Raw genomic sequence first — 11,472 nt, forward strand, 5'->3', positions numbered from 1 at the left:
CAGTTCCCAAACTCTGACAGATTGTGCACCACCAATTTAAAATGATACAACCTTAAGTACCACCAGCACATTTTTGTCATATTTAATAATTATAATAAATCTGTTAACAGATAGCACTGACAGGTTGTCTACATACCACTGATGGTACCCACACCACAGATTCGGAACCACTGCACTAAGGTAAGAGGCCATACAGTAATTTGAGGAAGACAGACTGCTGCTCCTGAATTCTCCACTTCCATAGCTGTATTACTGTAATGGCCTCCATGGGCACATCTTCATGAGTGCGTTCCCCTGGGGACAAACAACAGTGGCACAATATGTGCTGCTGCTACTTGTCCCCAGGGAATGCCTGTGAACATGTGTTCTGGCGTGTGGCACACTGCCTCAGGTGGGGTAGGAGTCTGGAGCCAGCACCTATGCTGGCCCCAGCAGCCTTACCTGGGGTCCTGGAGGCCTCCAGGGGCTGCCTCTGCAGCAATCTGGCAAAAGAGAACCTGGCTGGCAGCCAGAACATGGCTTTAGCCAGCCAAACTCCAGTTTTGGGTAGTACACACTACTGCCACACACTGCCCTGTGTTTTTTTTAGGCACAGGGGGTTTTTTACACTGGGATTTCCCAGTGTAGCCCTCCCTGAAACCCCCATGCTGCAAATTAGCAATGCAGGGAATGCCTGCATGTGTGGCATGTGTGGTGCTGCAGATGGGTCTGTGGCACTGTATAGCACATGTGCATGCTCATTTGGACGGGCCCCTTCAGAAATTTCAGCTATGTACCTTTTGGCAAAGGCTAACCTGGGTACATAGCACTTATGGTTTGTGTTCTGTGTTGGTTCAGCCTGCTTTTGAGTATAATTCAAAGCCAATTAGCATGTGTAAAAGCCTGAATAGAGGGGACCTGGTTGGCTCACTGGAAGCATTGTCATTACTATGGACACATGAGCCAATATTTTTTAATGAGAGTAGTGAGACAACAGGACTGAATCCAGTTTCATTGCAGCCCATGAAATTTTGCCATCGACTTCATTGTGGGGTAGGAGTACACCCAAGTAACAAGGTTGGTTACTTTGGTCTGGTCAAGGTCCTGGTAGCCACTGTATTAAAAATATCATTTGGTGTTGGTCAGAGTAAATACACATTTATCTGAGCTACAGAACATGGTATGTCCACCTGGTAGGGAGTGCATAAAAGGCCAACAAGAGCCAAGGAAGTCCATGTTGAATATGAGATGCACCTGTTCTAAATGAGCTGGCTCAGGTCCCAGAAGCAGTATAGCCACCTTAGTGCAGCACTCTGCCTGGGATGATATGCCCTACTGCTAGTGGGTTTCATTAGTTTGGGCACAGCATCATGCTAATATAGGTATACTGCTGCCAGTACCTGAGCTATCTTGTTCACAGGCAGCACAGGTATCTGCACAGCACTGCATTGCACCATGTAGTCATACCCTTAGCCTCAAACTGCTGTAATTTCCTCAAATACCATATAACATTGCATGACCATTCTTCCCTGGATCACCTGCTTTCCCGAATTCTCCTTCTGATTAATCCAGTTTTGAATGGTTATCCCCTGCATGCTTTATCCTTCATTCATCTGTGTTGAATCCCTATTATGTTTCACTTGTGGTTCTAACCTTTTTGGTTTCTCTGTGATCCCTCTGTCCTTCCTGGTATTGTTTGTGTCACCCAGGTTAAAACCCTTGGCACTTCCAATAGTGTGATGTTAACTCCCTCTTCATTCATTAAGGTGTAAATGAGACCATATCAAATATTAACCTTCCATGAGATACTTATCCACCATCTCAATACCTGTTCATCAAACATTGCCCTTTGTTTGGCTCCTTTGGCCTTAGGACAGCACTACACTACACTATTCTATTCTATTCTATTCTATTCTTCTCAGTCTACCCCATTACCACAATATCTGAGCCCTTCTACCCAAACCACTGTGGTGCAATCTAGTTGTGTCCTTCTATGACACAACTATGGTGGCCACAGCCTGGATACGCTGGGCACATCTACATGTGCAATTATAGAATCATAAAAAATTAGGGTTTGAAGGGACCTCAGGAGGTCATCTAGTCCAATCTCCTGCTTAAAGCAAGACCATCCCCAGCAAAATCATTCCACCCAAGGGTTTGTTGAGCCTAGCCTTAAAACCCTCCAAGAATGGAGATTCCACCACCTCTCTGGGTAAACCATTCCAGTGCTTGACCACTCTCCAAGTGAGAACATTTTTCCTAATATACAACTTAAACTTCCCTTGTTGCAACTTGAGACCATTGTTCCTTGTTCTGTCATCTGCCACCACTGCGAACAGTGTAGCTCCATCCTCTTTGGAACCCCCCTTCAGGTAGTTGAAGACTGCTATCAAATACCCCAAGTCTTCTCTCAGTCTGTGTGAAAAATTCAGGTGCATTACACTACACTCCTACAAGCATCTGAATGTGGGCCTGTTGAAAGCAAATTTTTTCACCATGGAAGCAGTTCAATCTAGGGCTGCTTCTGCTCTGCTCTGCCCCCCTGCAGCAGCCATGAGGAGCTCCAGGCTCCACCTGGCTGGCAGGGGGCACAGGGGCTAGTTCCACTCTCCATGGAGCAGGGGAGACCTGTCCTGGCTGCTGTTCCAATCTCCACATGGCTGGGAGAGCTGTCCCAGCTCAGCAGGATGCTGCCTGCCAGCCACATGGAGATTAGGACAGGTCCCCACGAGGCTAGCAGGCAGCATCTCACCAAACTGGGACAGCTCTTCCCACCCCCTGTGGCCCCTTGCTGCATAGATGGACTGGTTTGCTCCCAGTCAGTGTCTACACGTGCAATTTGGCACATTACTTTAATGTGCCACTTCCTAGTACCTTTATCTACAGGTACTAGAAAATGGCATATTAGATTAATCTACTGCACAGAAATTGCTATGCACTTGTAGAGGTGATGTTATACTGTGCATTAGATTAATCTAATGCGCAGTAAAGTGTCTTGTGTAGATACATCCACTGTGAATAACACTGAGTCAGCTATGAGTCACATACTGGCTTTGAACTAGCTACTCTTCAAATGAATGAAAATTAGTCCATTGATTTCAAGGGAATCTGGATGAGGCCCACTGAGCCCAGACCCTGAACACATTTCTTTTTTTCAGTTTGTATAAATGATTGCAGCAGCCTTGTATTGAAATCAACATGCTGATAGGTACATATACATTGAAATAGAAAGTTTAAAATTTTAAAACAAAATCCGATCTTGACTTAAAGGAACAATTGTTTTCATTAGGTATGACTATATCAACCTCTCTTCCTATCCCTGACTTCAAAATATATATTTTTGGTTGTTTTTAGTGCACTTGTTTATTACAGGCAATCAATACTGAAATATTTTATGAAAACAGCAGAAAAAGATTCAGGCTGGGTACCTGGCCCCTCCTCCTTGGGTGCATCTACACGTGCAAATGTTCCTGGATGGGTTTACCACCAGACCAAGGTCAGTCTCAGCCCTGGCATCCCCACTGCATGGTGCAGCCACCTGGCCTGGCTCACTGTGGTGTCCCAGGCCCCTTGCCATCACACTGCTGCCGGTCAGACCCCATGCCGCTGCTTGGACCCTGGCAGGGATGCTGACGAAGCGTACCTGGATGCCATCGCTGGTGCCTTCCATGCACTCCTGGGCCTCCTGGGCCTCCAGCCCCACTGCCTGTGGGCCCACTCAGCCAGCCAAAACTGGTTTCTGCACATTGCCCAGAGCACCTGGGACGACAGGCAGTGGCTGGAGTCCTTTTACATGACCTGGGCCACCTTCCAGGAGCTCCTCAACCACTTCTACTTGCACCTGGAGTGGCAGGACACCACTATGTGGCCACTCCTTCCTGCAGACACCCCGCTGGCCATCGCCCTGTTCAACCTGGCCACACCTGTCAGCCTGCAGTACATTGGCCACTTCTTCGGGGTGGGCAAGGCAACCTCTGGGGAGGCTGTCCTGGAGGTCTGTGGTGCCCTCTAAAACATGCTGGGTCACACTGTGCACCAAGTCAATGACCCCTGGAAGTGGTGGTGGGATTAACAGCACATGTAGACACACCCCCTGAAGTACTATTGGAGTCTCCTGGAGCTCTTGAAGCAGGAGTGCAGGGCTTTAAGTTGCTCCAGCCCTCAGTCTCAGCAGCCCCATTTGTGATATTATGCAAAAAGAAGAGAAAAGCCAGATAGGCCCTGCTCTGCACAGCTGCACACAGGCACAGCCGCTTTCAGGCTCCTGGGACAGTTTAACTGAGGGGATTTAAAGTGCCTCATTGAAAATTATATGGAAATATCTCCCTGTAACCAGGCAGCAGCATCTAATGTAGGGTTCTTCCACTGAGTCAACATGTTAGTCAGGGATGTAAAAAGGTGGGATCCCTGACTGACAGAGTTGTGCCAACAGAGGCCCACAGGACAGATACATGATTTTACTTGGATTGCTTATTTTGCTTGTGGGGGGTGGTTTCCCTGTATTGGAACAGAGCATATCTTTGCTAGTACAACACTGTTCACATTAGAAGTGCTTAGCTAGTACAGAATACCACTACTCCAATACCAGTAAGGCCACCCTAGGAGTGGACATAGGCTTAGGTACTACATCCCCTTATATGAGAGTCAGGGAAACTACTGGTGACTGGCACTGACAGGTGGGTGCAGTTAGCCTCACTTTCTCTGGATGTAACTGAAAAAAATGGAGGGTTGTGCAAAAAAGGTTGTTCTGCTGACACTGGGGTATCTTATAAACGTTTTATACCTTTTACCAGTCTCAAAATCTACTAGTAACATACCAGACCAAACTAGTCCAATACTTTATACGTGCCCTGGAGAATCTCACCTGTAGACTCAGTCATATTATTTGACTATGTAATAAGAATAAAGATCTAGTTTTAAAGTCCTCTTTTTGCTGGCAGAATAAACCATTGTGGTTTGAAAACTGTAGGCAAAATTTTGACATTATATATATATACTAGCTAACTGCCCATCAGGAATAATGCAGGGGAGTGTACAGGGACAGAGCCCTGTGCTCCCCCCAGTCTGGGCCCGTTCCCCCTGTACCTCCTGCTGCTTGGGATCCGGGTCTGCTCCCCTCTTCCCCGATCCAGTGGCAGGAAGAGAGTAGGAGCGGGCCCAGGCCCAATGCGGGGGAGGACTGGGCCTGAGGGTAGGGAGAAGCCGACCTGCCACGGCAGGCCGAGCAGTGGGCCTGGGCTGACTCGGCAGTGGGGGGGGAACGGGAGGAGTGGAATCAGAGCCAACGTGGGGGAGGGGGTGGTGAGGGAGGAGTGGGCCCAGGCCCAAGGGTGGGAAGGAGTGATCCTCTTCCCCTCCCCCAGCTGCTCCTGCATTAGGCCGTGTTGGGCCAGACCCACTGTTCCCTTGCCACCACCACAGCGGGCCAGCTTCTCCTCCAACTCAGGCTCGGTCCTCCTCCTCCCCTATGTAGGACCTGGGCTCACTCCTCCCCTCCCCCAACCTCAGACGTTGCCATGGCACGCCCGCTATTCCCCCAACTTGCATCGGGCCTGCTCCTCCCCCCACCGCCGCCGTCATCCTGTTTTGGGCCCCACAGATGGCAATGATGGGAGGGGGGAGGGGCACGCTGAGGCCAGAGCCTGTGGCTTCATCCCCTCCCCACCACGGCATCCCAACCCTGCTCCCCCCCACCACACCGCTGCTGCCATCACGTGCAAGAAGTAAGGTGCAGAGGTGAAGCCAGCTCCGGTGGCCTGCCCCCCACCCCCGCTCTATTGTTGCCACCTGCAGGGAGCAGGACGGGGGGGGGCAAGGCCAGCACTGCTGGCCTCGTTTCCCCTGTTCTGTCCACTCCATTGCCCCTACCTACAGGGAGCAGGGTGGCGGAAAAGGCGAGGTCAACTGTGCTGGTTTTGCCCCCCCACTGTCCCCTTTTTCCCCCCATCATGGTGGCACACCACCGTGCCGCCAGCTTCTGTTTGAATCCTTGTTCACACTCTGATTGGCTGTTTGTCAGCCAATCAGAGCATGAATAAAGCGTTAGGGACAAACAGGCAAACAGACAGATTAAGACTTTTATAATATTAGAATGTACTGTGGATTGCTACTGCTTATTTAGTATTCTTTCTCTGGCCGTGAAGCAGAGGTCAGCACAGTATGGCAATACAGATGCAAAGCGTAACTCTGAGGGCAGGGATTTGCTTTTTGAATTTCAGTTCTCTCAGGCCTCTTTGCTTAGATCCAGTTTCCCATTAGAACTGAGCAGGAGGCATTGACTAAGAAGTGAAGAGACAAGAAAACAAGTTAGAGAGGAGACAGGATTAACTACTGGGAGCTTTGTTGACCATGCTCTTTACATTTTAAATGCATGTCAAAATGGAGCTGAAAATACAATGATAACATGTACATACCAGGCAGGCAGTGGGGAAATACCCAAGCTATTCTAATGTGAATATACTGTGTGTAACAGCAGGAGGGACCAGGGCAGTCTGCAGAGCTGTCCTAACTGTTAATTTGTACTGTAACTTCCAGAAACCCTCAGGACTGGGGGGAAAAAGGGGGCAAGGAAAAAAGGTAGAAGCTGCTTGAGGCTGGAGGAGGGGGAAGACAGAGCAACGTGCGCATGGAACCTGGTCAGCTCTACACAGAGGAGTGCACAGTGGAGCTGGAGATCTCACTGGCTGGGTCAGCCAGGGCTGTGGACTGAAGGAGCTGGACTCAGACTTGGGGGGCAGCTGCAGGCTGCTGTTTAAGCACTCTAGAGACTAAAGGCTATTTGGGGGATACCTCCAGACGTATGGGGGGGGAGGGAATTAAAGTGCTGAGTGTATGTTACTACAGTGTTTACCATCTACCTGTTCCCTCCTTTTGGCCTGTTGACTTGTGTCCCTAACCCCTATGATTTTCTATATAAAAATGGGAACTTCCCCTTGTTTCCTGTGCCCATTTCTGGACCTGCACTGTTGGCACACTACTTCATATCAAGTGATAGCCCTTGAGTCATAACGAGTCCTTGCAGGAATCAGAGTATCTCCTCCCTGTACCACATGCCAGGCAGAAGTGCACCACAGGTATATTCCAGTATGTCCGTAAACCTACATACATAGGTCCCTTTAAGGGTGCAGACAGAAGTGCAGCTCCCTGCTGTAACTGAGAAGGCTTTGCAGGAAGCATTTTGAGGTACAACGATCCCCCGGACCAAACAGAAGTTCACTGTTGGTTCCAGGGGGGAGGGGAATCTAGCTGCTGGCTGTGAGCCTCCAGCTGGTTTCCCCTAGCAATGCCCCCTCCTCCCTGCCAGCCTGTCCCTTTTTCAGAATAGGAGTGGGGAAAGGGAGCAGAGGGAGCTTGATCTAGGGGTTCCCCAGCCAGCTCTGGAGGGTGGAATGGGTGAATTGGATCCCCCTACCTTGGGGGGCTCAAATATGCCCAACCTACCCCCCCAGTGAGGGCTGAAAAAACCCCAAACTCCCTCCACTCCCTTTCTATCCCCCTCCCCACACATTTTGAAAACAGCTCAGATGCTGGGAGGCAGGCAGACACAAGTTACAGAAGATGCTATGTTTTGAAATATCTCCATCAGGTTTCAGATTTTTGTGGAATTGGCCCCTTTTAAAGTACTTTGTAGCTGTGCACTTCTGTAGGGTCATGGCTTTAAAGCACTTTCAGGGGCCAGATCAGGCAAAAATTGTCACTTGTATCTGCACCCTAAATCCCTTTGTACCCACAGTACTTCTCTGTTGTCTCACTGTGGGACTGAATTTTTCTCTTTGGCTTTGGAGTTGGGAAGGTTGAAGTGGAATTAGATTATATTGGGGGCCTTAAAGTGAGGATTCTAGTCAGAGTTGGGTTGATCAGGACCCCAGATTTTCTGGAACTTTCTTTAACAAATACTGACTCTCTCATTAAGGGCTTGTCAGCAGAAGGGAAGTTTGTATTAACATAGGGTACCTGTAGACGTGTGGGGACACTGCTCTGACATGGTGTAATTACAGTGCGTCGGAGCAGACTTGATTAATTGAGTCTGCTGGAGTGTGCTAATTAGCACATTCCAGCAGACTGCATCTCATGTATTCAGTGTCTCTGCACTTCAAAATGGGGATGGGGGCATTTTAACTAAAGCTCATTGAACAAGCTCTAGTTAAAGTGCCCCGCCACCATTTTGAAACACAGGATGCCGAATAAACAAGATTCTGCAGGCGTGTAAATTAGAGCGGCTCTTGGAACCACACTAATTAAAATGCCTCCCCTGCAGCATATGTAAAGACGTCCATAGGTACCACACTTGATCCTGGCTGACAAGAGGCCAAGAAGGGATTTGTACTAGTGCCAGTACAGTCATAAATGCCAAATAGCACTTGCAACTTACCCCGTAACATGCTGGGGCATGAACCCATTTCATATAGTACCACATACATTCACAAGAAGGGCTGCATTTCTGTGCCTATGGCAGAGCAGTTTTCCCTATGCAGCTGATACCAAAAAGTTTAATTAGCAGATGCATGGCTTGGCTTGGAAGCATTCTAGTTTTGTACAAAAGACTGTGCACTGAGCTGCCTCTCTCAGATCAAATCACTTACATCAAGAGAAGGATAAGTTTAGCAAGGACAAAAGGGACTGAGGGGCAGGTCTTTTTAGTTTTCCCCTTTCCATCTCTTCCTACTATTAATACCTTTCTGAATTTCTGAGTCAAATGCATCTCCAGGGCTGTATATGCAGCTGCACCTCAGATATAGTGAAGTTTGAGGACACAGCATGGTGGTGGTCTGGTCAAGAGCATCATCCTCTGTCTGCGTTGCCATCTAGCTTGAGGCAAGACAAAGAACCGCTCCTTCCAAAAGTATTCCTGCACTCTTTTCACTGTTAGAATAGTGAGACAGTAGAATAGACTGCCTATGGAAGTTGTGGACCCTCTGGCTAGGGACAGACATCACACATAAACCAGTTGAAGTGATCAGAAACTGGTTTAAACCTGTGACAGGCCAGACATTCGGTGCACATAAATCAGTTTGACAATGGCCAAAACTCATTTGAGATAAACCTGGTTGAATGTAGTAGTATTAGACTTAACTGATTTGGCTCAAATTAGTGTATACAATGTCTGTCCCAGACCCCTTTCTGGTTTAAGTTAAATTAGAGACCCTTAGCACCCTGACATGCTCTCTGGGATGCGTGGGGTTCTCTGCTCCACAGCAGGGCTTGACTCTCCCCTCTGCTCTCTAGCCAGAACAGGGGTGGGGTGTGGCCAGATGTTGGTCTGCCATGGTCCCTGAGGCAAATTCCTCCCTCCATCCCCCCCCCCCGCTGGAAAATCCTGTGGACCACAACTGGGGTTAGCCAGCCTCAGCCACACCTTTATGGCTTTCCTGCAGCCAGGCAGAGACGGAGTTAATTCCTCCCTCTGTTCAGCTTGCCTGCGGCCAGGGAGGAGATTAATTCCACAGCGGTCCCAGAGCAGGGGAGGGAAGCAAGACCTGCACCTGTGAGCCCAAAGGTAAGACCTTCAGGATCATACTGAGAAGTGGGAAGTGTTGGCGAAGACCTGACAATCATCACACATGTGCTGGAGATGGAGTTAAAAGAAGTTGCAGACACCTTCTGGCTGGAAGTTGCAGACCAAAGAATGCAGAAAGCTACATTTACATTATAAAGCAGAACCTGTAAAACCTAAACAAAGCCTTTCTGAATGCCTGGCAGTAAGGAGGCACTCTGACCTCAGGATTAGACAGACTTATGCAAGACCTTCTCTTAGTCTAACTGAAAATGTAAAGCAGGAAGACAAGTTATGTATGCTGTGTTTTACTGGGCTGTATCTTATCTTAGGTGAAGATTTTTGGTAGTTTCCTCTTGTATGCTTTGCAAATTTCTGTGTTCAATATATGCTTGCTTCAGAGAAAGGACTTTTTCCCCATCCCCACTCCTCAGTCTGGCAGCAGCTCTCCCCCCACCCCCAAGGCAGGTGGCTGGCATCCTGTGTGTTGTGCTAGCCCTGGCTGCTGCCTGGCCATGCCCGCTCTGCTCCAGCAGGGAGGGGTGAGAGCCTTGGAGGGCATCTCTCTTCCCTCCCCTTTGGCAGTGGGTGGCAGGCATGCTCTAGCACCCCCTGGCTTCTGGCTTGAGCCACTGCAGGAATGTGCCTGTGTTTCCTGATTTAACAGAGAATGTCTGTCTAGTTATTAATCAGTTTAAGCTGCGCAGCTTAAATTAATTTGCAAAGAGTAAATCAATTCAGGCTCAGGCTTTTTGAATGTCTGTCCCTAGCTTCCATGACAGGAGTTGTTCAAGAAGAGCTTGGACTGCTGGTCAGCATTTCTCAACTTGTGGGTCGTGACCCAAAAGTGGGTTGCAAGAATACATGAAAGGGTTGTGAACAAATTTTAAAAATGGATCAACAAACTTAAAAATGGATTCTGCATTAAAGGAGAAAAACATGGGAAACCGTGGGTTTTCCTTTGCACGCTGGCAGAGTTCCTGCAAGGGGCTGCTTGAGGCTCCCCACACTTCACACACCCACCCCCTGCCCCACACACTGGGAGGCTACTCAAGGAGCTGGCAGGTTACTCAAAGAGCTGGCAGTTGTCATAGCTCAACCACTGGTAAAAATATTCGAAAACTCGTGGCACTCAGGTGAAATACCTGAAGACTGGAAGAAGGCCAATGTGGTACCCATCTTCAAGAAAGGGCAGAAAATAGATCCCGCGAATTACAGGCCAATCAGCTTGACCTCAATCCCTAGTAAGATTCTGGAGAAAATTATCAAGGAGTTCCTTCTGGATAAGCTGGCTGAGGGCAAGATCCTGAGGTATAGCCAGCATGGATTTGTCACGGGTAGGTCCTGCCTGACCAATCGCATCTCTTTCTATGACCAGGTGACCTATCACCTGGACAAGGGAGAAGAGATTGACGTCATATATCTGGACTTAAAAAAAGCCTTTGATCTGGTGTCCCATGACCTCCTCATGCAAAAATTGGCCAACTGTTGCCACAGTCTGATGGCTGGGTAATTGGCTCTGAGGTCAGACCCAGAGAGTAGTGGTCAATGGTAGTGAATCATCATGGCGCCTCATCTCCAGTGGCGTCGCCCAAGGCTTTGTCCTTGAACTGGTTCTTTTTAACATCTTTATCAATGATGTGGACATTGGTGTCAGAAGCGCACTGGCTAAGTTCACCAATGACACTAAATTTTGGGGCATAGCATCCACACCTGAGGACAGGGTAGTGATCCAGGCTGACTTGGATAAACTTAGTAACAGGGCGGATACAAACCTGATGACATTCAATATTGATAAATGTAAGGTACTCCACCTCAGGGAAAAAAGACCCGCAGCATGCTTATAGGCTTGGCAGAGCTACTCTTGTAAGCACCATGGCTGAAAGAGACTCAGGGGTCATGATTGACCACAAGATGAACGTGAGTCACCAATGTGATGTCACAGCTGGTAAAGCAAACACAACTCTGGCTTGCATCCATAGATGCTTCTCAAGTAAATC

This window comes from Gavialis gangeticus, unplaced genomic scaffold (assembly GCF_001723915.1).
Source record: "Gavialis gangeticus isolate Ggan-Ray unplaced genomic scaffold, GavGan_comp1, whole genome shotgun sequence".
NCBI lineage: Eukaryota > Metazoa > Chordata > Crocodylia > Gavialidae > Gavialis > Gavialis gangeticus.